Source organism: Hordeum vulgare, chromosome 3H (genome assembly GCF_904849725.1).
Source record: "Hordeum vulgare subsp. vulgare chromosome 3H, MorexV3_pseudomolecules_assembly, whole genome shotgun sequence".
In the NCBI taxonomy this organism is placed as follows: Eukaryota; Viridiplantae; Streptophyta; class Magnoliopsida; order Poales; family Poaceae; genus Hordeum; species Hordeum vulgare.
The window spans coordinates 606,044,305-606,072,304 of NC_058520.1; positions in this window are offsets into that span (position 1 = coordinate 606,044,305).

Consider the following 28,000-nt stretch of genomic DNA (forward strand, 5'->3'; position numbering starts at 1 on the left):
TTACTTAAAGATTTTATGTGTGTTCATCACGCATATAAAATACTTTCACGTAGTGTAAAAAATATATTTTTGTAATTCGAAAAATATTTATTGCCTTTGTAAAATGTTCACACTTTAAAAAACATTGTCACGTTTTTATAAAATGTTCGTAGAATATAAGAAGTTCTTGTAATTTGAGAAACAAAATATTTTTAACGAATACAAAAAAAGATTATGATATTTCGAAAAATTGTTCAAGTGTATAAGAAATATATTCATGGAATTTTAAAAAATCTGCAATATATAAAAATAATCTCGTAATTAAAACCTATTTTGTACCATTAAAAAAAGTTCTTGACATTTACGAAATGCTCACACAATTCAATTTTTTTTAACATAAATCAAATGGAAGAAAATAGAAAAACACCCACAAAACCTATTCCATGTCCTTCGCGTCATGCTATGTACTTTTGCATCCTTGCCCAGGCCCATGTGTCATCGATATATGAGGGACCCACCCGACCCATCCCTCCTCCTTTTCTCGGCGCTTCGGTGCGAGGCAAGGCGACGCAACGTCGCCGCAAAGCAAGGCAAGGCTGGGCAGCTGCGCGGGGGCTCGAGGCCACTCCGTCACACAGCTCCTCGGCCACTCTCACATGTAGCTCGACACAGCGCGAACATGTCACCAAATACGGAAAAAGGGACAATGTCCGACTCCGTTATTGGGGTTGGGCTAATACCGTGAGGATGATCCGTCTGGTTCGGATATTTGCAATCGTTTTTTTTTTCTAAACAAACCAGGCACTCGAATCCTCGTGCTTTATATCATGCGCGTCTAAAAAAATGAATGAGAAAGACAAAAAACAAATGTCGAGAATGATGGATCGACAAAAACGGAGAAGCCTTGTGATCGTTGTGCCAACCGGTGATCTTCGACCAAGCAACTAGACTCCGAAGCACCAGTACCAATCAACAGCTCCAAAAATGAATGCGACGATGACGACGCTGCTATCAAGGGTTTCCCGCGGTACAGGGCGAGGAGATAGGAAGGGTAGCCCCTAGACGCCCTTCAGGAAGGTCTGACGCCATCCACAGCCGCCACCACATCGGGATCGGCTAGGCTGACAGGGATTTCTCCCGATCCCAACCTTCACCTCGGGCGTTCCGGAGCACACCACCAAAAAACCCACCACCTTGCGCCAACACGATCTTGAAGCTTCCAATGCCGTCTCACTACCATAGTTTTAAATAACGAAGATAGTGTCCGCTATTGCGGATGCAATAGCGCTAGCGCAATAGCGACTGCTATCACTCAAAATAAATGTCATTAATCTTTCTTCAGGTTCTAGTGATATAAACAAGAATCTAGTATTTTTATAAAAATGCTATGCGGACATAGCGCCCGCAATATCGCCCGTTATTCGCATTCTGCTACGCGGAAGCCAATCCGGTACCAGCCCGCTATCCGCTATTTAAAACCATGCTCACCACGGTACCGCGAAGGGGCCCTACACAACGAAGAAGAGGAGCCGGGACTAGGACCAACATCGCCGTCAACACGTGAGAGGGCCCAACCTCCACCGTCAACGATGGTAACCCACCAGACGCGATAAGAGGAGCATACCAAGCCCGATCGGGCGTTCAGATACCCGCAAAATTCCGCCGCCGCGCTGCAGAAGGCACGTCATCGACGTCGCCATCTCCTGTTCGAGCTTCTCCTCCTCCTTGCTACACAGAACACGTCAAAGCCGCGCTAGTGGCCGGCCCGCTAGGACCCAGATGAGGCCCACAGGAACCAGATCTGAGCCGGAAGCGTGCTGCCGGCCACCCCACGCCAAATTTTGGAGCACTCTTTGAGGTTCTTTGTGTTGAATTGATTATTATGAACCTGAATTTGTTATGATGTTATTTTAGTATGATCTTTTGGAATGATTGATCAGAAAGAATAACTTTGAGGTGGTTTCGTACCCTACAAACAATTTCTTCTTATGTTCTCCGCTAGATAGGAACTTTATAGTGATTTTGCATGTTGGGGGATTGTTATTTGATCCAATTATATTAACATTGTTGAGAGATTGCACTAGCGAAAGTTGTTGGAAATATGCCCTAGAGGCAATAATAAATTAGTTATTATTATATTTCTTAGTTCATGATAATTGTTTATTATCCATGCTATAATTGTATTGATTGGAAACACAGTGCATGTGTGGATACATAGACAAAACACTGTCCCTAGTAAGCCTCTAGTTGACTAGCTCGTTGATCAAAGATGGTCAAGGTTTCCTGGCCATAGGCAAGTGTTGTCACTTGATAACGGGATCACATCATTAGGAGAATCATGTGATGGACTAGACCCAAACTAATAGACGTAGCATGTTGATCGTGTCATTTTGTTGCAACTGTTTTCTGCGTGTCAAGTATTTGTTCCTATGACCATGAGATCATATAACTCACGGACACCGGAGGAATGCTTTGTGTGTATCAAACGTCGCAACGTAACTGGGTGACTATAAAGATGCTCTACAGGTATCTCCGAAGGTGTTCGTTGAGTTAGTATGGATCGAGACTGGGATTTCTCACTCCGTGTGACGGAGAGGTATCTCGGGGCCCACTCGGTAATACAACATCACACACAAGCCTTGCAAGCAATGTGACTTAGTGTAAGCTGTGGGATCTTGTATTACGGAACGAGTAAAGAGACTTGCCGGTAAACGAGATTGAAATAGGTATGCGGATACTGACGATCGAATCTCGGGCAAGTAACATACCGAGGGACAAAGGGAATGACATACGGGATTATATGAATCCTTGACACTGAGGTTCAAACGATAAGTTCTTCGTAGAATATGTAGGATCCAATATTGGCATCCAGGTCCCGCTATTGGATATTGACCGAGGAGTCTCTCGGGTCATGTCTGCATAGTTCTCGAACCCGCAGGGTCTGCACACTTAAGGTTCGACGTTGTTTTATGCGTATTTGAGTTATATGGTTGGTTACCGAATGTTGTTCAGAGTCCCGGATGAGATCACGGACGTCAGGAGGGTTTCCGGAATGGTCCGGAAACGAAGATTGATATATAGGATGACCTCATTTGATTACCGGTAACTCCGAAAACCTTCCGGTAATCAAATGAGGTCATCCTATATATCAATCTTCGTTTCCAGACCATTCCGGAGACCCTCGTGACGTCCGTGATCTCATCCGGGACTCCGAACAACATTCGGTAACCAACCATATAACTCAAATACGCATAAAACAACGTCGAACCTTAAGTGTGCAGACCCTGCGGGTTCGAGAACTATGCAGACATGACCCGAGAGACTCCTCGGTCAATATCCAATAGCGGGACCTGGATGCACATATTGGATCCTACATATTCTACGAAGATCTTATCGTTTGAACCTCAGTGCCAAGGATTCATATAATCCCGTATCTCATTCCCTTTGTCCTTCGGTATGTTACTTGCCCGAGATTCGATCGTCAGTATCCGCATACCTATTTCAATCTCGTTTACCGGCAAGTCTCTTTACTCGTTCCGTAATACAAGATCCCACAGCTTACACTAAGTCACATTGCTTGCAAGGCTTGTGTGTGATGTTGTATTACCGAGTGGGCCCCGAGATACCTCTCCGTCACACGGAGTGACAAATCCCAGTCTCGATCCATACTAACTCAACTAACACCTTCGGAGATACCTGTAGAGCATCTTTATAGTCACCCAGTTACGTTGCGACGTTTGATACACACAAAGCATTCCTCCGGTGTCCGTGAGTTATATGATCTCATGGTCATAGGAACAAATACTTGACACGCAGAAAACAGTAGCAACAAAATGACACGATCAACATGCTACGTCTATTAGTTTGGGTCTAGTCCATCACGTGATTCTCCTAATGACGTGATCCAGTTATCAAGCAACAACATCTTGTTCATAATCAGAAGACACTGACTATCTTTGATCAACTGGCTATCCAACTAGAGGCTTGCTAGGGACGGTGTTTTGTCTATGTATCCACACATGTAAATGAGTCTTCATTCAATACAATTATAGCATGGATAATAAACGATTATCTTGATACAGGAATTATAATAATAACTATATTTATTATTGCCTCTAGGGCATAATTCCAACAGAAAGTCGAGGAGTGGGCTTTGAAGAAGATGGTCACACAATTCCAGAGGTGGAAGAAAGACTTGTGGAAGAAATATAAGGACGAAGATCCAGTTTTCACTGGGCACCTAGTGAAAATAAGAGACGCTTGGCCTGATTTTAAGGCGTACAAGAAATCGGGTGTCTTTACATCCCGATCAGCCACAAATACCGAGAATACGAAGAAGAAGAAATATCACCATATTTTGGGGTCAGGTGGCTACATGACTGCCCTGCCTAGGTGGCGACGCTATGAAGATGCGCTTCTGAAAAGAAATATCATTCCACAGACACATGACTGGCCCGATAGGTCCAAGTTCTGGTTGTTTGCGCATGGGGCAACGTTGGACGCTGAGAGTGGGATGATTGTTGCGGAGGGACCATGGTCGGAAAAAATAACACAAGTCGTATCAGATCTAGAGAAGGCAATAGAAGCTATTCGAAAAGGAACTTTTGTTCCCGATAGAGAGAACAACGAGCTGACGAAGGCACTCGGGAACCCCGAAAAGTGGGGACGAACACGAAGCTTTGGAGCCACTACCCCGTGGAACCAAGGGTTTCCGGCGGACCTTGGCACGTACAGAAGCCGTGGTAGAAGCAAGAGGAAGGCGCTGGAACCGATATCGACATTAGAAGAAAAGGTGGCGTTTCTCTTGAAGAAAGGGGGACACCCTGTACCTGACACTGAAGAGGAGGAAGAAGATCCTGCACCTGACGCTGATCAGCAGCAATTAGAAGACGATCCTGTAGCAGATGCCGTCCCATCTCAGCATAGAAGCAGCGTGGGTTCCACGCAGCTGCAGCTAGAAGACGGTCCTGCAGTCGAACCGTCGGCGCCTCACTACCCCGTGGATGATATCACGGAGAAGACAAACTGTGAGATACATATGCCAATGGGGAACATATCCTTCATGGTGGCGTCAGGCTATGCTTTACCGAATCAACCTGGAGCAACCTACCATGGTGGTCAGATTCCAGCATCCCATGCTCGTGTCGGGTTGTCAACAATTACGCCGGGATGCCAGTCAATTGAGCTTGATATTCCTGGAGGTGAAGGCGAGAAGACACTGGGAGAAATGGAGCTTGGTATCATCTTGTGGAAGAAGAAACACATCGTGTTTCCTAACGCGGGGCCAAGGCCACCGACTCCTCCAGGTACAAATGCACCACCTCCAAGAATTACTGAATGTTGCACCACATGTAAGCCTATTTTTAATAGTTTTTTCACTTTCGTACAGAGAATGCACGACCTCCAAGTCCACCCCCCAACGCACCTCCAAGTCCACCCCACAACGAAGATTGGGAGCCCGAGGCCGAGAGTCCATCGCCCGTGCACTCCCGTGAGCCGACGGATGCGCCCACTACGGGTACGGCAAAGCGGAAGCTGCAGTTCAGAAGAAACGGGACTCCTCCCAAGAAGAGAGAAAGGAAACCCAAGAAAGTCAAGACTCCCCCGAAGTTACCAGGCCTGATGACTCCGGAGGAACTAGACGAGGCCGTGAAAGCCAAAAACAAAGCATGGTTCGCACGGTTTCCCCTGAAGCCCCCTCCAGACATCTGGAAGGAAACTCTGAAGAACATACCAAAGTGGAAAATTGAGCGCACCATCGACAACTTATATTATCCTGAACCGCCGCTCCTTTCAAACTATGAACGGTACATTGAAAAGATGCACACCGCACAGATGAAGCAGGCGGAGCAGATGAAGCAGGCGGAGCAGACGAAATGCGGGAAACAAGTTCCCCAGCTCGGACAACAAGAAGCACAGTCAATTGCCCCGCTCAAGGTGTTATCTGACCAGGCTTCAGTGTCCGGTCCACGCATGGGCAACGTAGGTTACGCTATTGCTGATATGGTATATAAATATAAGCCCGAGCACCCTCTGGTCGAAAATCCTACTGCTCTAACAACCCAACTATGGAATTTACATGTTTGGTACTTGGAGGCCGCAAGGAAAAAGAGAGACTGCATCATGGCGGCAGTTCAGGATCAACACTACTTCGGAGAGTACGGTGTGGAGGTTGGGTTCGATGATTTTTTTCCAGATGTACAATCAACGTGCCCTCGACAAAACTATCCTCAGCTGCTACTGTTTGTAAGTGATTTATTTGTGTAATTTAATTATTTAGTTAAGCTCGCGTTCATTGCCCGTATAATTATCACTCACGACATTCTTTTTGTACGCTACTATGCAGAATGAAGATTCGTGAATGCAGGCTGGCAGAAATCTGGGACTTTGGGTTCATTGACCCGTATTCGTTTTATCAAGAGACAATAGAAAAGTTCAACAAGGATACACCGGATGATTTGCTAAGGTTTTTGAAGCGACAAAGTACCAAAAAAGAAATACTTTGGCCCTACGGATTCAAGTGAGTGTTACTGTCTTGTACACATTCCATTTTGCTTACCTGATGTTAAGTGTAATTGATGAGTATGCATGACTGCGTGTGTACACGTGCGCAGGTCCCACTTCATATTGTTCATCATTAGAATCGATCAAGGACAAGTTGAAGTCTGGGACCCGTTAACCTGGGACGCTGACACACGGAAGAGCGCGCGTCAGATGCTTCAAAGGTATATATATATCGGCCTCTTTCGTTCATCGGCCTCTTTTTCGTTCATTTCCTGATATCAAGTAAGTAATAATTAACTCTTGTATTCATTTTTCTTTGTCGGCCAGGGTTTGGCAAATGTTCATCAAGGAAGAACCTGGTACATGGGCAGACAAGCTCCACTTTCAGATTAACAAAGTAAGTAGTACTACGTACTCTGGTTTCAATACCATTACCATTCTCTTGATTATTATTAATTTGACTGAATTATGTTCTCGTATATAGGGCGTCCCGCAACAACCACCGGGCACTGATTATTGTGGATACTACGTTTGCGAGTACATTCACACGATTATCAATGAGAAATCTCGTACTTTCAGAAATCTAGAGGTACGTAACCGGATCTGCACAACTTTATTTATGTTGCCATCAATTATGTTTAGTTTTGTTCATAACTTAATTATTTTCATCTACTTCTTTTAAAGCTGCAACGAAAGCGGGCGATGCTCAGACCAATCCAACGTTGCAAGGCAGTTGCAGAGGAATTGGCAGGATTTCTCCTCACGCAAGTCATAGATGAAGGCGGAGAATTTTTCCATCCTATGAACCAATAGCCAGCTCCCTTCTCTATGCAAGTATACAGCTATAGGAAACGAACTTCAAATTATGTAATGATAATCGGTCGAGTACTTCGTGTTACATGTATATATGTACTTTTATTTGGTGCATCAACATTTAACCGCAAACACGGAATCGGAAACACTTAACCGCAAACACGGAATCGGTGTTTCCGGATACGTGTTTCCGATTACGTGTTTCCGATTCCGTGTTCGTAAAAAACGGAACACGGACACACGGAATCGGAAACACGAATCGAAAATACGGAATCGGAAAGACGTAAACGGAAATACGGAACCGGAAACACGTAAACGGAAACCCTGAAAATACGGAACACGGAAACACCGAAATACGGAATCGGAAACCCTGAAAAGAAAAGGAAAAAAAAAGAAAAAAAGCATTAGGACCGGTTGGTGTTACCAACCGGTTCTAAAGGTCCTCCGCCTGCGCGCACTCTTCGGCGCCCACGTGGAGGCCTTTAGCACCGGTTTGTAAGAGACCGGTGCTAAGGGGGGGGGGGCTTTAGTCCCGGATACGTAGCACCGGATGTGTATCCGGGTCCAAAGGCCCTTACCAACCGGTTCTAATACACCTTTCTCCCTAGTGAATGGGCGCGGGATTGCGTTTCGGCCAGCGCGCTCAATTGAAAATGGCGCGCGCGCAGTTTTTGCGCGCTCGCTGGAGCTGCCGCCGCGTCGCGCGCGCGCTAAATACAGCCTTTTTTACGGCACGGCGTTTGTATAGCGCGGTTGTTGGAGATGCTCTAACGCGGCTGCTCTAACGCGAGGAGGACATTTGCAATCGTTTTTCCTAAACAAACGAGGCACGGGAATCCTCGTGCTGGCATCCCATCCATCCATTCATTCTCTCCTGCTCTAATCGATTCATTGCGGTCATTAATTACACGATCCTTGTTTATTTTGATCCCATCCAAATCCATGCGACCCAACCACTACTACTACCTAATGACTAGTTTAGTGTTCGTACGTTGTCACGGAACAACAAAATTACTGTCCCTAACATTGTTGTTGGTTGCCAAATCCAATCCAATCTATCAGGTTGTCTTGGTACTACACTCAACCCCTTATCCTTCTTTGTCGTTGGTCAATAAGAGGGTCAAGAATCATCCTTTCATCGTCCTAGCTGAATGCTCGCGCGTTGTCACGAAACCAAAAAATATTTTAATTCATTAATCAATTGAACTTGTACAAACATTGTTTCAGTCATACAAAAACAAGTATCCATTTTATTCCTGCCTGCTTCTTTCAGAATTGTGTCAGATATATCCTTATCTAATACTCCTATATGACAAGAAATGAAAAACAAATAGAATGACACCAAACGTGAAGAATACTGATATCCTTTACAGCCCCTAACAGGCCAACAATCAGCTGGAAAAGAACAAATTAATAAAAGTATAAAAGTAGGTATCCCTCAACTTATCTTTCAGTACATCTAGATAATAATCCATCTTGTATTGAAATACGAAAAAACTAAAATAATATTCCGAATCTGTCATGTGCGCTGCATACATAGAAGGAAAAATCTTATATTGAAATAAATTTATATTATAATATTTCATATTTATGCACACTTCAAGACAAGGTTTTTAGCTATTGCTGTACTTTCAGCTACATATTTTTTTTTCTAAACTATACTACATACACAAGAGCGTCCACAAACAAATCTCCTGATACAAAATAAAAACTGAGTAATATGCCCAAAATACACGTCAATGTCAAATTATATAAGTACAATAATAATTTTGAGGATAGACAGACTAAGACAGACCAAGAAACTGCTTGAAAGTCTATTCATTACAGTACCAAAATAAAAAAAGAATAAGCATCAATATTAGGAGTTGTGCTTCTCATTCCTTTCAAATATGATAATATCATCAAAAAAGTAACGCTCTCATATAATCAAACTTGCATAAAGTAAGACGCAGAAGATCTACATGGGGCTCGACCGTGTCCCCTGTTATGTCCATCCTCTGCGTAGCGCCTCTCACAACAGATCAACTTGTTGCTCAGTAAATCAGTGCATTTCTTTCCTTAGAAGCCTCCGTGGAGTCGCTCATGGGCCATCTTCACCTTTGTGTCCAGACATTGGACTCCACATAAATAGAGAGATAACCAAATACTTGCAATGTTGTTAATCTGCATTTCAATATGTAGTCAGTACTGGTGTGAAATTGATCTAGTTTCGTACCTATAGGTTGATAAACTTCCCAGTGAGAAGTCATGCACCCGTCAATTTGCAGCATACAGAGAGTGTGATTGATGTGAGTGGATAGTGGTGTACTGGTGTTGATATAAGCAAATCTCTTAATGAACTACAGCCATCGGCCATATCTATACCATATGGGACAATGCCTAGTAAAAACAATTTACAGTCACAAGAGGAAGCTCCTTCATAGCAACCATAGTACTCACAAAAATGTCATGAGCAGCCAACTAGTACAGTTCACCATCCTGGTATACCTGACAGTGCAAATGACATACGACTATCACAACATAAACTTTTTTACCAGTACTAAATATTGTCCGTGGCTTAAGGCCAACTTATAAAGATAAGTTTCATGGTGTATTAGAGACCACTCGGTAATCCAGAATCCAGAAGAAAAAATCGCATATAACAGGTAGCCGGCAAAGCAGATAATAAAGCTGAAATATCCCCTTATATTTCTTCTAGTAAAGTCTTGCCTTTTAATCATCCATCCATATGTAGTCATAAACAATTGATAAAAGGAGCAGTATGCTTAAGAAAATATTTTTTCTATGCAGAGCACTCTAATAAACACAGTACAGGTAGATTAAAATATATCCATCTATATAAAGCTCTTGTTTGGTTCTACCAAAGGACATAGATGAAGAACAAAAATGCACCACACAAGATTGACTTTGAAGAAATGACAAAAAAGATGTGCCCAACATAAGAACAATAAGACGCTGAAAAGTCTATAGTCTTCCTGAGCCACACAATTAATACTGCTGTCACTCGCAGTTAAACTGCAACAAAAACTGCAAAACAATTGGCCAATTACCTGAAACATCTCGACGCCAAGGAAGTTCTTTACATACGCGGACCAGCGTGCCATTGGAGCCGATGAACCTGAGAGAGTTGAGGTTGTACTTCATGGCCGTCCTATGCTTGGCAAGCACCATCATGACGCTGATAGCATGCAGAAGATGTGCGTTACATGGTGATACTGCACAACCTTCATGACAGAGTCCATCAACTGTTTAGTCAGAATATTGACCTTTGATCCACAATGTTCTTGTGTAAGTATTGACGAATAAGAGTTTCATAATGTATTCGAATTCCAAGAAAAAACAGAAACTGCCAATCAAAAAACCCGAACATAAATAATATACAAGACATTGGTTGTTGCACATAAAAGACAGTTGATGTACTGTATTATTGCTAACATTTTTATTGAAAAAAGCATGAGGACATTTGTAATTGCAGGCGGATTTCCATCTTTATCCCACCTGAATTAGTAGGTAGTAGACATTAAAATATAATCTTCATAACTGAAATGAAATTGCTTGCTAGCATCTATTTGCTCATAAAATCAATTCATAAATCATAATTGATGTGTATTCATGAAAAGTTAAACAGAAACTGATACCATAACTCCTTTACATATGGGGTACAAAATATAATTTCATTCCCTTTTGATAAATCAGTCTGACTCAATGTGACAATACCATGCTAATATTTATCTATCTGCTATGGTGCGAGGAACGTGTATGTTTTTGTATCAGAGATCTTGTAGTTTTGGATTCCATGCGATATTTACCTCCTTTTGCTAAGGCGTGCTCTGTTGTACTATGTACGCTGTAAGAAGTAAGATTTGGTGGGCTTTATTTTTTTTTTAGTAAAATGGAGCCGGGGCAGGGTCCCTTTTTCTCTAGAAAAAAGAGACTTCAAATTGCTGTGTTGTTGGGTATCACTACATGGAATTGAAGTTTGGAACGCTACCTAGTTGAGTGGTCATTCCTACACTATTCTAAATTAATGCGCATGCCGTATGGTGGCGTATTCCTTGTATACCCCTTTCCCCTGAATTCAAACAAACTATAGTAAATAGCAAATATGGTAAGAGAGACCTTCATCACGGAATTGGTCTTACCGACATGGGAAAATGAATTTGGTGCTACTGGAAACTAACATTATTTGTGCAAAGAAAATCCGAATCTTCAAAAAGAAAATGATAGCAAAAGAGAACATAATGCATTGGAAAGAATGGCATACCAAGAACAAAGTAATCTTATGCAGTAGTTCAGAACAGATTGCAGCTTCATGTCAAGAGCGAGGACCCATGACGTGTCATCTTCATTTGCCGATGCAAGGCTGGCATATACATCATCTAAGCTCGGCGAGTGCTTCTCACTCACCGCCTGTTCTTGATGGGCTTCTTCCCCTCCGAACCACCCACCAAGAAGGGCGCAAACTAAAATGTCGATGATTTTTGTAACCAACAAGCAAATTCAGTTTTGTTGCCAAGAGGAAGAAGAAGACCATTGTCACCCACCTCTTCCAGAGGTCGCGCTGGCCCTTGGCGGGTATGGAGCGCTAGAGGCGGTCCATCTGCGCACAGATTATAATTAACTTGTACTCTATTATGCAGAATGAAGATTCTGGAGTGTAAAAGTAAGAGCATCATAAATATTGGGTTTATTGATCCAGATAAAATACATATAGCGACACTAACTAATTATCCCAAGGAGACGGAGGAAAACCTTCTAAGGTTTCTAATAGATCAAAATTTCTGTGACCACATACTATTTCCATACAACTTCAGGTGAGGGTCTTTACTCTGTTGTGTCCATTCACTTATAAGTGTAATTGATAAGTTACTCACACACACACACACACACACACACACACACACATATATATATATATATATATATATATATATATATATATATATATATATATATATATATAGACACACACACACACATGTGCAGCTTCCATTGGATTTTGTTGGACATTCAAATTGATAAGGGAAGAGTTGATGCCTTCGACCCATTATCGAGACCCTTGGAACAGTTCCAAAGCCTGCAGGACATGCTCCAAGGGTAATTTTAATCATTCTTGCGCTCTATCGGTCTCTTTCGATGATTTTCTGATATATCAATTAATGAAAAACTTAGCAAATCATTATCCTTGTCGGGCAGGGTTTGGAATCGGTTCAAGTGCGTGACTCCCGGTAACTTTCCTGAGAAGCTGACCTTTAGAGCGGCTCAGGTAAGTAGTAGTATGATATACTTCTATTAATTTTCAATACATTTATGATGCTAGATTATTATTTTGATTATATATATTCCATTCTCGTAAAGTGCGACCAGCAGCCACGGGGAACGCATCTATGCGGATACTATGTTTGCGAGACCATTCGCACGTTTACCTCTGAGTTCAAGGAGCACAGAATCGACGTAAGCAATGAACATTCACACCTCTATTTTTACCCGTCATTCTTTGTTATCATGATTGATATTCATATTCATCTCCTCTTCTTATATAGCACGAGGCCATGAGGACGAATGTCCTACCAGAGCAACGCGCGATTGCTGTTGCAGAGGAGCTTGCGGGATTTCTGAGGACGGAAGCTATAGAAGACAAAGGACGATTTAGTGTAGCTAAGGGCCATTACTGATGTTCGTCCATGTAATCGAATAGACGGGCTCTAGTCCCGATAATTCAGATCTCCATATAATTGTATATGATCATTTGTAAGATGAGTTAATCTTATATACATATGCATAATTATTTCTATTTTAAATTATATGAAAACTAATTCCCGAACACAGAACGAGGCATCACGTTAATCTCCTGAACACCTAAACCCTAAAACCCTAAAACCCAAAAATAATTTTATTCAAAAAAAAAGAGCCAAAAACCAGCAAAATCTGAAAATCTTGAGTCCCGGTCCGTGTAAAGAGCCGGGACTAAAGGGCCTGCACCTGGGGCGCTACGAGGCGCCCACGTGGAGCAACTTTAGTCCCGGCGTGTAAGAGGGCCGGGACGAAATGGTTAGGCCTTTAGTCCCGCCCCTTTAGTCTCGGTTGGTGAACCGGGACTGAAGCCCCTTACGGGCCAGGGCTATAGGCCCTGTCCCCACTAGTGAAAGCGCGTCTTGCTGCTAGGGGATTTCGGCAGCGCTATGGTCTTGATTATGAGGACACTTTCAGCCCTGTGGTCAAACCTAATACTATCAGGCTTCTTCTGTCGCTTGCAGTTACCCGAGGTTGGTCTCTCCGTCAGCTTGATGTGCAGAATGCTTTCCTTCATGGCTTATTGGAGGAGGAGGTTTATATGCGACAACCACCTGGTTTTTCTGATCCTGATCGTCCTGATTATCTACGTCGTCTTACCAAAGCACTCTATGGTCTGAAGCAAGCACCCCGTGCCTGGCATGCCCGTCTTGCGACAGCTCTTCGTGCTCATGGTTTTGCACCATCTACTCCTGATTCATCATTATTTCTTCTACAGAAACCTGAGGTCACTATGTACTTGTTGGTTTATGTAGATGATATCATTCTGCTCAGTTCTTCACAGTTTGTTGCCGACGCTCTTGTTCGTGCTCTTGGTACTGATTTTGCTGTCAAAGATCTTGGGAGACTTCACTACTATCTCGGTGTGGAAGTGGCTCCTAGGGATGCTGGTCTTGTTATGACACAAAAGAAGTATTCATTAGACTTGTTGCAGCGAGCTGGGATGCTTAAGTGCAAGACGTCAACTACCCCTATGTCTACCACTGACAAGATCACTGCTGTTGATGGTGAGCTTTTGTCCTCTGCTGATGCTACTATGTACAAGAGTATTGTTGGTGGTCTTCAGTATCTGACGATCACGAGACCAGATATCTCCTTTGCGGTCAACAGAGTTTGTCAGTATCTTCATGCACCCCGTGACACTCATTGGTCTGCTGTTAAGCGCATCCTGCGCTATGTTCGACTTACAGTGTCCCACGGGCTTCACCTTCGGCCGAACCCTACTGGGGTGCTATCAGCGTATTCTGATGCGGATTGGGCTCGCAGTCCGGATGACAGACGATCCAGGGGGGCTATGCTGTGTTCTTTGGCTCCAACTTGATCGCCTGGAGTGCTCGGAAACAGGCTACTGTGTCACGTAGCAATACTGAAGCTGAATATAAGGCTGTGGCCAATGCCACTGCAGAGCTCATATGGGTACAGTCTTTACTTCAGGAATTGAGGATTTCACAACCGCAGCCTCCTATACTTTGGTGTGATAACATTGGTGCTACATACCTCTCGGCGAATCCGGTATTCCATGCTCGAACCAAACACATCGAAGTTGACTATCACTTTGTGAGGGACGTGTTTCTCAGAAGCTACTACAAATCAAGTTCATCTCTTCAAAGGATCAACTTGCACACATCTTCACCAAGCCATTGCCTCTACCACAGTTTGAGGCCTGTAGGCGCAATCTTACTCTCCTAGATTCTTTAGGGAGTAGTTAAGATTGAGGGAGGGTGTTAGACTGTATAGTTATCTGTATATATACATGTATATTGTAACGTACCCTTGGAACACCATCTATAAATATATGTGATAGGCCACCCCTAGAGGGTTGAGCCAGTTCCCCCAAACCCTACGTTTAACAGGGACAAAATAATCAGTCGGATGAATTAGAGTGTTTTCCATTAAATATGCACGACTTTGTTCTAGTTAATTGCACGTGACAGTCCGCTCAAAATTTGTTTGCACGTGACAGGCTTGACCAGCTTGTACATAATAATATTAATATGTAACATTTACATGTTTAAATCTGAGCCGTTAATATCTAAATTTAATGGGTGAGATAATTTAATCTATATGGACTAATGGGGTGGCTCTATTTTCCTTCTTATTCTGCTTTTAGTACATAATAGATGGAATAGAAGATAGAAGATATGTATAGAAAAAATGTTGTATGTGTGTTAAAAAATATTAATTTTTTATTGGAAAATGTTAATCAAGCATTTGGTTTTTTTTGAAAATGAGTTTAGATTTTTTTTATAAATTTTAATATTGTACTCCCACCGTAAACTAATACAAGAACGTTTAGATAACTAAAATAATGGTATAAACGCTCTTATATTATTTTACAGAGGGAATATTTGGAAAATATTAATCAAGCATTTAAAAAAGTGTATAAAAACAATCTTTACCGTGGGTTAAAAATATTAAGTTTTTATTGGAAAATATTAATCAAGAATTTGATGTATTGAGAATGTGCATAGATAAAATTTTGACTATGTATTAAAAATATTAAATTTATATTGAATAAATGTTCATACGTATATAAAAACATTTTTGCCACATACAAAAATGTAGAGTGAAAACCAAAACAAACATAAGAAAAACAAAGGAAAAACAGAGAGAATAAGAAAAACGTAACAAATAAACAGAGAAAAAACTAAGAAGAACCAAAGAAAAATAAAAACAAAAAGAAACCCTCGAAAAACCAAAGGAAAATCTGGCTTGATTCGCCTCAAGTAAGTGGCATGGCAACATTGGCCATCTTCTAGGAGACTAGTGGTCAATTCCTACCCGAGAAATGCTACATCTACGTAAATGTTTACGTAAGTTTACGAGATAGTATGACTTGACAATTATTGATTGGATTAAGAGGAGGATGAGGTCCACCCACCCCTGAAAATCAGGGAGGGGGGGGCATATTTAGATTAGTTGGAAGGTTTTTCCTTTTGCTTCTCCCTTTCTTTTACTTTTCACGAATGTGCCGTTCTGATTAGGCCCTTCTGCAAGACATCCTACAATCTCCCTTAATGCAAGATATAGTTGCCACGGCTAAGGTTTGCTTGACTCAAGCGTTGCCCCGGGAAAGAGTGACATTTTTTTTTCTTTGATTTATATTTTGATATTGACATATTGTGTGGTTAAAGTAACAGGAGTACTCTTTTAAGATGCATTGTATATATATAATATACACCAACATACTAAGAAACCCCATGGACTACTAGCTAGCTAACCAAACAAAAAAATATATATTGAGAAATAATGCAGGAATAAAACACAGGAGTATCTTATTTTCGTCCTCAAGTTGTGCTGATTTACTAATCAGTAAGGTGGTTACAGTAGTCGAGGAAAACCTTAGCAAGACTGAGAGGGCTAATCAAGTCGTCGAAGACGTGCTCTTTCAAGCCATCTGTACTGAGGTCGTACATGTATATTACTACATGGTACGCAACAAACACTTCATGTCCAAGATCATGTCCAAGATATATGTCTTCAATGTATACGCAGTTGCGATCGATGGATGGGAACTTGTTTGCGTCGACGGAGAGGGACCTGTTGTGACCCAAAAATAGCGCACGGCTACCGATGCTGTCCAGCGGTTCCAGCACACTGCGATCAACATCGACCCTATAGACTTTAGCTGCGGCGAAAGACGATGACAGGCTGACCAACAACATCTCCCCGTCGGACTCAACGAGGTACAGTCTGTAGAGATTGGCATGGAAGTCCATCTTGGCTATCAGCTCGCCGTAACCGAAGGATGGACGCTCCCATTCAACAATCCTGAACACGCAGCCCCCGGTGTCGGCCACGTAGACATGGCCGGCGTGGGCGAGCATGCTATTGACGTAGTAATACTCTCGGCCCTCAGAATATTGGGGAAACTGCACCGCTCGTAGTCCGTTTGCGGGATCGGGGACGAAGTAGAAGGTGTAGGGCACGTTGCCGTCGTCGTCACCGTCGTGCTCATCTTCGTCCTTCAGGACGTCGGGTGCGCCGAGCACCGAGCCCGTGAAGGGCTCGAGGACGCAGATGGCCGGTGGGGATGCTTTTCCCCTAAGGACGAGGAGGCCGTCGGAGGCTTGAAGCACCTGGTGGTCGTCGAGCATGGGGACGCGGCGGCGGAGGAAGCGTCCCGTGGATACGTTGACGAAGAGGCGGCGACCGTCGGCGGCTTCATGGAACTTCTCGTGGAGCATGATCCAGTTCCGGGGGCGGAACCGAGGGTCGGCGCCGACGCCGAGCGGACGTGGCTTGACGAGCGCGGAGAGCCAGCCGTGGCACACGGCGCGCATGCCCATGTAGTAGTCGATGTCACCGTCGGCCAAGAGGTCATCGCCTAGCCGCCGGAGGAGGTCCGGGGGAAGCTGCGACCAGTCGGCGGCCATGGCGGATCGGTAGGATGAAGAGATCTGCACCGATCGCTGCGAATGGCCGATCTGTAGAAATGCGCAGCGGGGATGAAGGCGTGGGAGGAAGAACAGCCTGTTTATAGGCGTGTGATAAAGGCCATGGCCGGCGCTTCGTTCACCACCCGACGCCGCCGTGTGTTTAATTGTTGGAATCGGAAGGTGAGAAGAGAAGAAGCAACGCATGCAGTTTAATGGGCTCGGAAGTCGGAGGAAGCTGAATGACCGCCAATCCCTGGCTCCGGCCATTTACTGGACTCGGGAAACTACCAGAGAGTACTTTGGATATTAGTACTACTCCCTCCGTCACGGTTTAGAAGGCACAGTTAAACTTGCGTGCGTTTCTAAAATAGACAAGGTTTAAGGCGCAAAAGCAATTACTCTTATTAATTAGTACTAGTACTAGTCATGCATGCACCCTCCCAATTTGCTGCTCAGGCATTAGTACTAGTATTTTCTCACTTGATTAGGCGCACTAGCATTTACACCTGCTACATCTCACAACCAATCGATGACTACCTTGGTCCCAGAGATTTTCAAGCGTGCCTTCTAAACCGTGACAGAGGGAGTACCTTTAACTCTAATCAAAGTCAAGGTTTATAATTAGCTTTGACAAAGTTTATAGATAAAAATATTAACATGTACAACAACAAATCAGCACTGTCAGATTCATTATTAAATGTACTTTCTCATAATATGAACTTGTTCTGATAAATACTTATATTCTTTTTTATAGACTTGGTCAAACTTTACGATGATTGATTCCAAATCATCTCTAATAAGCAGAGTAAATAAAAACATAGGGAGTAATAGCAAGTACAGAAAGTCATATTCAGCCGGAAATTTATTTTGGAGTATAGGTGTAAATGCATCCGTTGTCCAAATACATATTTTGAAATGTTCAAATATTTCGAGGAAAAATCCCGCGTGTACATCCGAACATTATATGTTCGTGCACAAAGCTTCGTTGAAAAACGTCATTTTTTGTGCCTGATGTAAAAAAAGACAATTTTCGAAGATTGAATATAACATACTTTTAATCAATTTTAAACAAGCTAAACAATGTTTTTTCTTTGGAAAATTTGGTCTGCGAACATAATATGTTTGGATGTACACGCAAAATTATTGTTCGTAATTTTTCTACGTTTTGAAATGTGTTTTCTATATATGTTTCATAATAGGTGTAACTACGTAAACCGATGAGCCAAAACAACAATCACCAGTCAGCAGGCTATGAATTCATTTATGTCCCCAAAATTTTAGGAGGAGAGAGAATGAAGAGAAAAGATTGAAGTGACTTTTCTGCATGAGCTCGGGTGAACACTAAAATCCAAAAATGTTAGAAAAATTCAATAATACCTGATTCTTTGTTTTTTACGGACGTGTGCAAAATTTCGCTATGAAATCACATAGATGTAGCTGTGGGCAAAAACACAAAATCGATACTTCAAATTCCAGTCACGATTGTGATTTCATAGCAAATTTTTGGTTGCACGTTGATAAAAATCTATGTTTCGTGCCAAAAAATTCAGTTTTTCTTACAATTTTTTGAATTTTACTGTTCACCCAAACTCCTGTAGGCTCGGGTGTAGAACATCACTTTTGGTGGACGCTCGATCTACAGCCGGCTACATTGCAAGAAATAAGGAAATAAACTTGCATGCGACCACATGAGCTGGCGTTCCTTCCTTTTCACCAATCATCTGCCTCTCTTTTCCTTCCTTCCATGTAATCATTGAAGGGAAAGATCTTACATTGGCGAGGCGGTCGCACGACACTCGCGAGGCTCCTTCTGCAACTCAAATGATATATTCTCTCATCCCTTTCTTCCCAACTCCATCGAGCGGGCTCTCATTTTTTTAGGTCGCGATAACGCCCACAAGTGTGTTAGAGCAATAACAGTCCACACGCTTAATGATGCGTTACATCACCGCATGCATGCACAAGTGATGATGTCAGCATTTTTTTTCAGTTTTTAAAATGTTTTATTTCTTAAATAAAAAATTCGATTGAAAAACCGTTTTCACCACTAAATCTGTCGCGATGAAATATTCGAAACTAGATCTCATATTGATATGTTTCGACAACTTTTTTTAGGGTTAAAAGTTGTCATGTGTATTGCGCATAAAGTGCCATCATGATTACACTAAAGTTGTGATGATATATTTCAACTACTTTTTCTTCTATGTGTAAATAAACTTTGACATGTTATAAAAAAGGTAAATTATCAAACTAAACTTGCCATGATGAATTACCAAAATTTACCATGATCTGTGATAAAATTTTAACATGGTTCATAAGCAAAAAAGAAATATGTCATCGGTTATTTTAAAAATGCATGGTCACTAGCTCAAATTTGCCATGAACCATAAACTAAAATTGCCATGGTGAATTACTTAAATTTGGTACGGGACATGCACTAAAATTTGTCATGGTTCATACAAAAAATATTTTTCATGTTCAAAAAATAGAATTGTCATGGTCAAAATACTAAAATTGACATGATCTATAAACACAATTTGCCATGATGAATTACGAAAAGGTGCCAGATCCATAATTAAATTTTCCGTGGTTAATTACTAAAATGTGCCATGGCCAATTAATAAAAATTACCGGGAAAAGTAGTTGAAATACAATTGTATCTTTAAATCTAGAAGAAAAAACTAGATGAAATATGTCGTGGCAACTTTATTGTAAAACCTATGGCAACTTCAGTGTAAACATGTGGCAACTTGTAGCCCTAAAAAAGTCATCGAAACATATAAATATGGGATCTAGTTTTAAAGATCTTGTCGAGACGGATTTAATAGCAAAATTGGATTTTTAATTGGATTTTTTATTTAAGAGATAAAAAAATTAAGTCTGAAAACCAAGAAGATTCTGTTGATGTCATATCACTAGTAGAAAAACGGCCTTTGGCCTGGACCCTTTAGTCTCGGCCTGCCTCTGGGCCGGGACTAAAGGCCCGGCCACGTCGCCCCAAATCGTACGAGGCTTTGGTCCCGGCCCGTAAGGAGCCTTTAGTCCCGTACTATATGTGGATGACATATTATTGATGGGGAATGATATAGAGATGTTGGAGAGCATAAAGGCCTATTTGAACAAGAGTTTTTCAATGAAGGACCTTGGAGAAGCTGCATACATATTAGGCATCAAGATCTATAGAGATAGATCGAGACGCCTCATAGGTCTTTCGCAAAGTACATACCTTGACAAGATATTGAAGAAGTTCAATATGGAAAACTCAAAGAAAGGGTTCTTGCCAGTTTTGCAAGGTATGAGATTGAGTAAGACTCAGTCGCCGACCACAGGCAGCAGATAGAGAGAAGATGAGTTCTGTCCCCTACGCTTCAGCCGTGGGCTCTCTAATGTATGCCATGCTGAGTACCAGACCTGATATAAACCTTGCGATAAGCTTGGTAGGGAGGTACCAAAGTAATCCCGGTGCGGAACACTGGACAGCGGTCAAGAATATCCTTAAGTACCTGAAAAGGACTAAGGAAATGTTTCTCGTTTATGGAGGTGACGAAGAGCTCGTCGTAAAGGGTTACGTCGACGCTAGCTTCGACATAGATCCGGATGACTCTAAGTCACAAACCGGATACGTATATGTGTTGAATGGTGGGGCAGTGAGCTGGTGCAGCAGCAAGCAAGAAGTCGTGGCAGCATCTACATGTGAAGCGGAGTACATAGCTGCTTCAGAAGCGGCTCATGAAGGAATTTGGATGAAGGAGCTCATCACCGACCTTGGAGTGGTTCCAAGCGCGTCGGGTCCTATGACACTCTTCTGTGATAACACTGGAGCCATTGCCATAGCCAAGGAGCCCAGGTTTCACCGGAAGATGAAGCACATCAAGCGCCGCTACAACTCCATCCAGGACCATGTCCAGAGTGGAGTGATAGATATTTGTAAAATACACACGGATCTGAATATTGCAGACCCGTTGACTAAACCTCTTCCACGAGCAAAACATGATCAGCACCATAATACTATGGGTGTTCGATACATCACAATGTAACTAGATTATTGACTCTAGTGCAAGTGGGAGACTGTTGGAAATATGCCCTAGAGGCAATAATAAAATGGTTATTATCATATTTCCTTGTTCATGATAATCGTCTATCGTTCATGCTATAATTGTATTAACAGGAAACAGTAATACATGTGTGAATGAATAGATCACAATGTGTCCCTAGCAAGCCTCTAGTTGGCTAGCTCGTTAGTCAATAGATGATCATGGTTTCCTGATCATGGACATTGGATGTCATTGATAACGGGATCACATCATTGGGAGAATGATGTGGTGGACAAGACCCAATCCTAAGCCTAGCACTAGATCGTATTGTTCGTATGCTAATGCTTTTCTAATGTCAAGTATCTTTTCCTTCGACCGTGAGATTGTGCAACTCCCGGATACCGTAGGAGTGCTTTGGGTGTATCAAACGTCACAACGTAACTGGGTGACTATAAAGGTGCACTACGGGTACCTCCGAAAGTGTCTGTTGGGTTGGCACGAATCGAGATCGGGATTTGTCACTCCGTGTGACGGAGAGGTATCTCTGGGCCCACTCGGTAGAACATCATCATGAGCTCAATGTGACTAAGGAGTTAGTCACACGATGACGTGCTACGGAACGAGTAAAGAGACTTACCGGTAACGAGATTGAACAAGGTATAGGTATACCGACGATCGAATCTCGGGCAAGTTCTATACCGACATACAAAGGGAATCGTATACGGGATTGATTGAATCCTTGACATCGTGTTTCATCCGATGAGATCATCGTGGAGCTAGTGGGAGCCACCATGGGTATCCAGACCCCGCTGATGGTTATTGGCCAGAGAGGTGTCTCGGTCATGTCTGCCTGTCTCCCGAACCCGTAGGGTCTACACACTTAAGGTTCGATGACGCTAGGGTTATAGGAAATTGCTATACGAGATTACCGAAAGTTGTTCGGAGTCCCGGATGAGATCCCGGACGTCACGAGGAGCTCCGGAATGGTCCGGAGGTAAAGATTGATATATAGGACGGATGGTTTCGGACACCGGAAGTGTTTCGGGCATCACCGGTAACGTACCGGGACCACCGGAGGTGGTCCCGGGGGACCACCGAAGGGGGGTGACGACCCCGGGAGGCTAGATGGGCTAAGTGGGGAAGGGAACCAGCCCCTAAGTGGGCTGGTGCGCCCCCCACCCAGCCCATGTGCACCAGAAAAAAGGGGAAGGGGGGGGACCCTAACTAAGGTGGGCCTTAGGCCCACCAGAGGGGTGCGCCACCCCTCCTCCTTGCCCTGGCCGCCACTCCCCCCATCTGGGAGGTCTGCCGCACCCCCTAGGGTGGGAACCCTAGGGGTGGCACCCCCTCTCCCCTTCCCCTATATATAGTGGGCACTTTTGGCCTTTGGAGGACACGGTTTTCCCTCTCCCTCGGCGCAGCCCTACACTTCTTCCTCCTCCTCTCTGCCGGCGCTTGGCAAAGCCCTGCCGGGAGACCTCGTCTCTCCACCAACACCATGCCGTCGTGTTGCTGGTCTTCTTCCCCAACCTCTCCCTCCTCCTTGCTGGATCAAGGTGCGGGAGACGTCACCGGGCTGCACGTGTGTTGAACGCGGAGGTGCCATTGTTTGGCACTAGATCGGAATCGCCGCGAGTACGACTCCATCAACCGCGTTCTAGCAACGCTTCCGCTTAGCGATCTTCAAAGGTATGAAGATGCTCTTGCCCCTCTCTCGTTGCTGGTCTCTCCATAGGAAGATCTGAACATGCGTAGGAAAAATTTGAATTTATGCTACGTAACCCAATAGTTGCATCCGAGCCAGGTTTTCTATGCGTAGATTCAATGCACGAGTAGAACACAAAAGTTGTGGGCGATGGTTTGTCAATTTGCTTGCCGTTACTAGTCTTATTCTTTTCCTGTGGTATTGTGGGATGAAGCGGCCCGGACCGACCTTACACGTACGCTTACGTGAGACTGGTTCCACCGACACACATGCACATCGTGCATAAAGGTGGCTAGCGGGTGTCTGTCTCTCCTACTCTAGTCGGATTGGATTTGATGAAAAGGGTCCTTATGAAGGGTAAATAGCTTTGGCATATCATCGTTGTGGCTGTCACGTAGGTAAGAAGGCGTTCTTGCTAGAAACCCAAATCAGCCACGTAAAACTTGCAACAACAATTAGAGGACGTCTAACTTGTCTTTGCAGGGTTTGACATGTGATGTGATATGGCCAAAGTTGTGATGTTGCATGTATGATGTATGAGATGATCATGTTATTGTAATAGGTTTCACGACTTGCATGTCGATGAGTATGACAACCGACAGGAGCCATAGGAGTTGTCTTAATTTATTGTATGAGATGCAACGCCATGTGCTTACTACTTTTACTTCATTGCTAACGGTTAGCCATAGTAGTAGTGATAGTAGTAGCTGGCATGACGACTTCACGAAGACACGATGATGGAGATCATGATGATGGAGATCATGGTGTCACGCCGGTGACGATGATGATCATGCGATGCCTGAAGATGGAGATCGAATGAGCAAAGATGATAATGGCCATATCATGTCACTATATGACCTCGAATACAAGAGACTGAAAGGTCGAACATGAGTCGTATGGTTGAATACGATCAGCATGAAGTTGCTCACCATGGTGACTAGTCCGTCTCACGTGATGATCGGACACGGGTTAGTCAACATGGATCATGTATCACTTAGATGACTAGAGGGATGTCGATTTAAGTGGGAGTTCATACTTAATTTGATTAAATGAACTTAATTGTCATGAACTTAGTCTAAAAGTTGTCTTTATAAATATTGTAGATGTCCAACGTCAACCTCAACTTCAACGCATTCCTAGAGAAAAACAAGCTGAAAGATGATGGTAGCAACTATGCGGACTAGGTTCGCAACCTGAAGCTCATCCTTGAGGCAGCTAAAAAGGCTTATGTCCTTAATGCGCCGCTAGGTGACCCTCCCGCTCCTACAGCAGCCCAGGACGTTCTAAACGTCTGGCAAGCGCGGAGTGATGACTACTCTCTGGTCAGGTGTGGCATGTTATACAGTTTAGAAACGGGGCTCCAAAGACGTTTTGAGCAACACGGGGCATATGAGATGTTCCAAGAGCTGAAGCTAGTTTTTCAAGCTCATGCCCGTGTCGAGAGATATGAAGTCTCCGACAAGTTCTTCAGCTGTAAGATGGAGGAGAACAGTTCTGTCAGTGAGCACATACTCAAAATGTCTGGGTTACACGGTCGTCTGACTTCACTTGGAGTCGAACTTCCGGATGATGCTATCATTGACAGAATCCTCCAGTCTCTCCCACCAAGCTACAAAGGCTTTGTGCTTAACTACAACATGCAAGGGATGGAGAAAACCATTCCCGAGTTGTACTCGATGCTCAAGTCTGCAGAAGTAGAAATCAAGAAGGAGCATCAAGTGTTGATGGTCAACAAGACCACTAGTTTCAAGAAAGGCAGGGGTAAGAAGAACTTCAAGAAAGACGGCAAAGCTGTTGCCGCGCCCGGTAAGCCAGATACCGGGAAGAAGAAAAAGAACGGACCCAAGCCTGAGACTGAGTGCTTCTACTGCAAGGGAAAAGGTCACTGGAAGCGGAACTGCCCCAAATACTTAGCGGACAAGAAGGCCGGCAACGTTAAAGGTATATGTGATATACATGTTATTGATGTGTACCTTACCAGCGCTCGTAGTAGCTCCTGGGTATTTGATACCGGTGCTATTGCTCACATTTGCAACTCAAAGCAGGAACTGCGGAATAAGCGGAGACTGGCTAAGGACGAGGTGACGATGCGCGTCGGGAATGGTTCAAAGGTCGATGTGATCGCCGTCGGCACGCTACCTCTACGTCTACCGTCGGGATTAGTTTTAAACCTTAATAATTGTTATTTAGTACCAGCTTTAAGCATGAACATTGTATCAGGGTCTTGCTTGATGCGAGACGGCTACTCATTTAAGTCAGAGAATAATGGTTGTTCTATTTATATGAGTGATATGTTTTATGGTCATGCTCCGCTGGCGAATGGTTTATTCTTGATGAATCTCGATCGTGATGTTACACATATTCATAGTGTGAGTACCAAAAGATGCAAAGTTGATAATGATAGTCCCACATACTTGTGGCACTGCCGCCTTGGTCATATCAGCGTTAAGCGCATGAAGAAGCTCCATACTGATGGACTGCTAGAGTCTCTTGACTTTGAATCATTTGACACATGCGAACCGTGCCTCATGGGCAAGATGACTAAGACTCCATTCTCAAGAATAATGGAGAGAGCCACCGACTTATTGGAAATAATACATACTGATGTGTGTGGTCCACTGAACGTTGAAGCTCGCGGTGGTTATCGTTATATTCTCACTCTCACCGATGATTTGAGTAGGTATGGGTATATCTACTTGATGAAGCACAAATCTGAGACGTTTGAAAAGTTCAAGGAATTTCAGAGTGAGGTTGAGAATCAACGTGACAGAAAAATTAAATGTCTACGATCTGATCGTGGAGGAGAATATTTGAGTCACGAGTTTGGCACACACCTAAGGAAGTGTGGAATCGTTTCACAACTGACGCCGCCTGGCACACCACAGCGCAACGGAGTGTCTGAACGTCGTAATCGCACTTTATTAGATATGGTACGATCTATGATGTCTCCCACCGACTTACCGCTGTCATTTTGGATACGCATTAGAAACTACAGCATTCACTTTAAATAGGGCACCGTCTAAATCCGTTGAGACGACACCATATGAACTATGGTTTGACAAGAAACCTAAGTTGTCGTTTCTTAAAGTTTGGGGCTGCGATGCTTATGTGAAGAAACTTCAACGAGAAAAGCTCGAATCCAAAGCGGAGAAATGCATATTCATAGGATACCCTAAGGAAACTATCGGGTATACCTTCTATCTTAGATCCGAAGGTAAAACCTTTGTTGCCAAGAACGGATCCTTTCTAGAGAAAGAGTTTCTCTCGAAAGAAGTAAGTGGGAGGAAGGTAGAACTTGATGAGGTAATTACACCCCCTCTCGAACAGGAAAGTAGCGCAGCGCAGGAAGTTGTTCATGTGGTGCCTACACCGACTGAAGAGGAAGTTAATGATGATGATCATGAAGCTTCGGATCAAGTTACTACTGAACCGCGAAGATCCACAAGGGTACGCTCCGCACCAGAGTGGTACGGCAACCCTGTGATGGAAATCATGTTGCTAGACAACGGTGAACCTTCGAACTATGAAGAAGCGATGGCGGGCCCGGATTCCAACAAATGGCTTGAGGCCATGAAATCCGAGATAGGATCCATGCATGAGAACAAAGTATGGACTTTGGTGGACTTGCCCGATGACCGGCGAGCCATAGAAAATAAATGGATCTTCAAGAAGAAGACTGATGCAAACGGTAATGTAACCGTTTACAAAGCTCGACTTGTCGCAAAGGGTTTTCGACAAATTCAAGGAGTTGACTACGAAGAGACTTTCTCTCCCGTAGCGAAGCTGAAATCAGTCCGAATCATGTTAGCAATTGCCGCCTTTTATAATTATGAAATTTGGCAAATGGACGTCAAAACAGCGTTCCTTAACGGGAACCTTAAGGAAGAGTTGTATATGATGCAACCAGAAGGTTTTGTCGACCCTAAGGGTGCTAACAAAGTGTGCAAGCTCCAGCGCTCCATCTATGGGCTGGTGCAAGCATCTCGGAGTTGGAACATTCGCTTTAATGAGGTGATTAAAGCGTTTGGGTTCATACAGGTTTACGGAGAAGCGTGTCTGTACAAAAAAGTGAGTGGGAGCTCTGTAGCTTTCCTCGTACTATATGTGGATGACATATTATTGATGGGGAATGATATAGAGATGTTGGAGAGCATAAAGGCCTATTTGAACAAGAGTTTTTCAATGAAGGACCTTGGAGAAGCTGCATACATATTAGGCATCAAGATCTATAGAGATAGATCGAGACGCCTCATAGGTCTTTCGCAAAGTACATACCTTGACAAGATATTGAAGAAGTTCAATATGGAAAACTCAAAGAAAGGGTTCTTGCCAGTTTTGCAAGGTATGAGATTGAGTAAGACTCAGTCGCCGACCACAGGCAGCAGATAGAGAGAAGATGAGTTCTGTCCCCTACGCTTCAGCCGTGGGCTCTCTAATGTATGCCATGCTGAGTACCAGACCTGATATAAACCTTGCGATAAGCTTGGTAGGGAGGTACCAAAGTAATCCCGGTGCGGAACACTGGACAGCGGTCAAGAATATCCTTAAGTACCTGAAAAGGACTAAGGAAATGTTTCTCGTTTATGGAGGTGACGAAGAGCTCGTCGTAAAGGGTTACGTCGACGCTAGCTTCGACATAGATCCGGATGACTCTAAGTCACAAACCGGATACGTATATGTGTTGAATGGTGGGGCAGTGAGCTGGTGCAGCAGCAAGCAAGAAGTCGTGGCAGCATCTACATGTGAAGCGGAGTACATAGCTGCTTCAGAAGCGGCTCATGAAGGAATTTGGA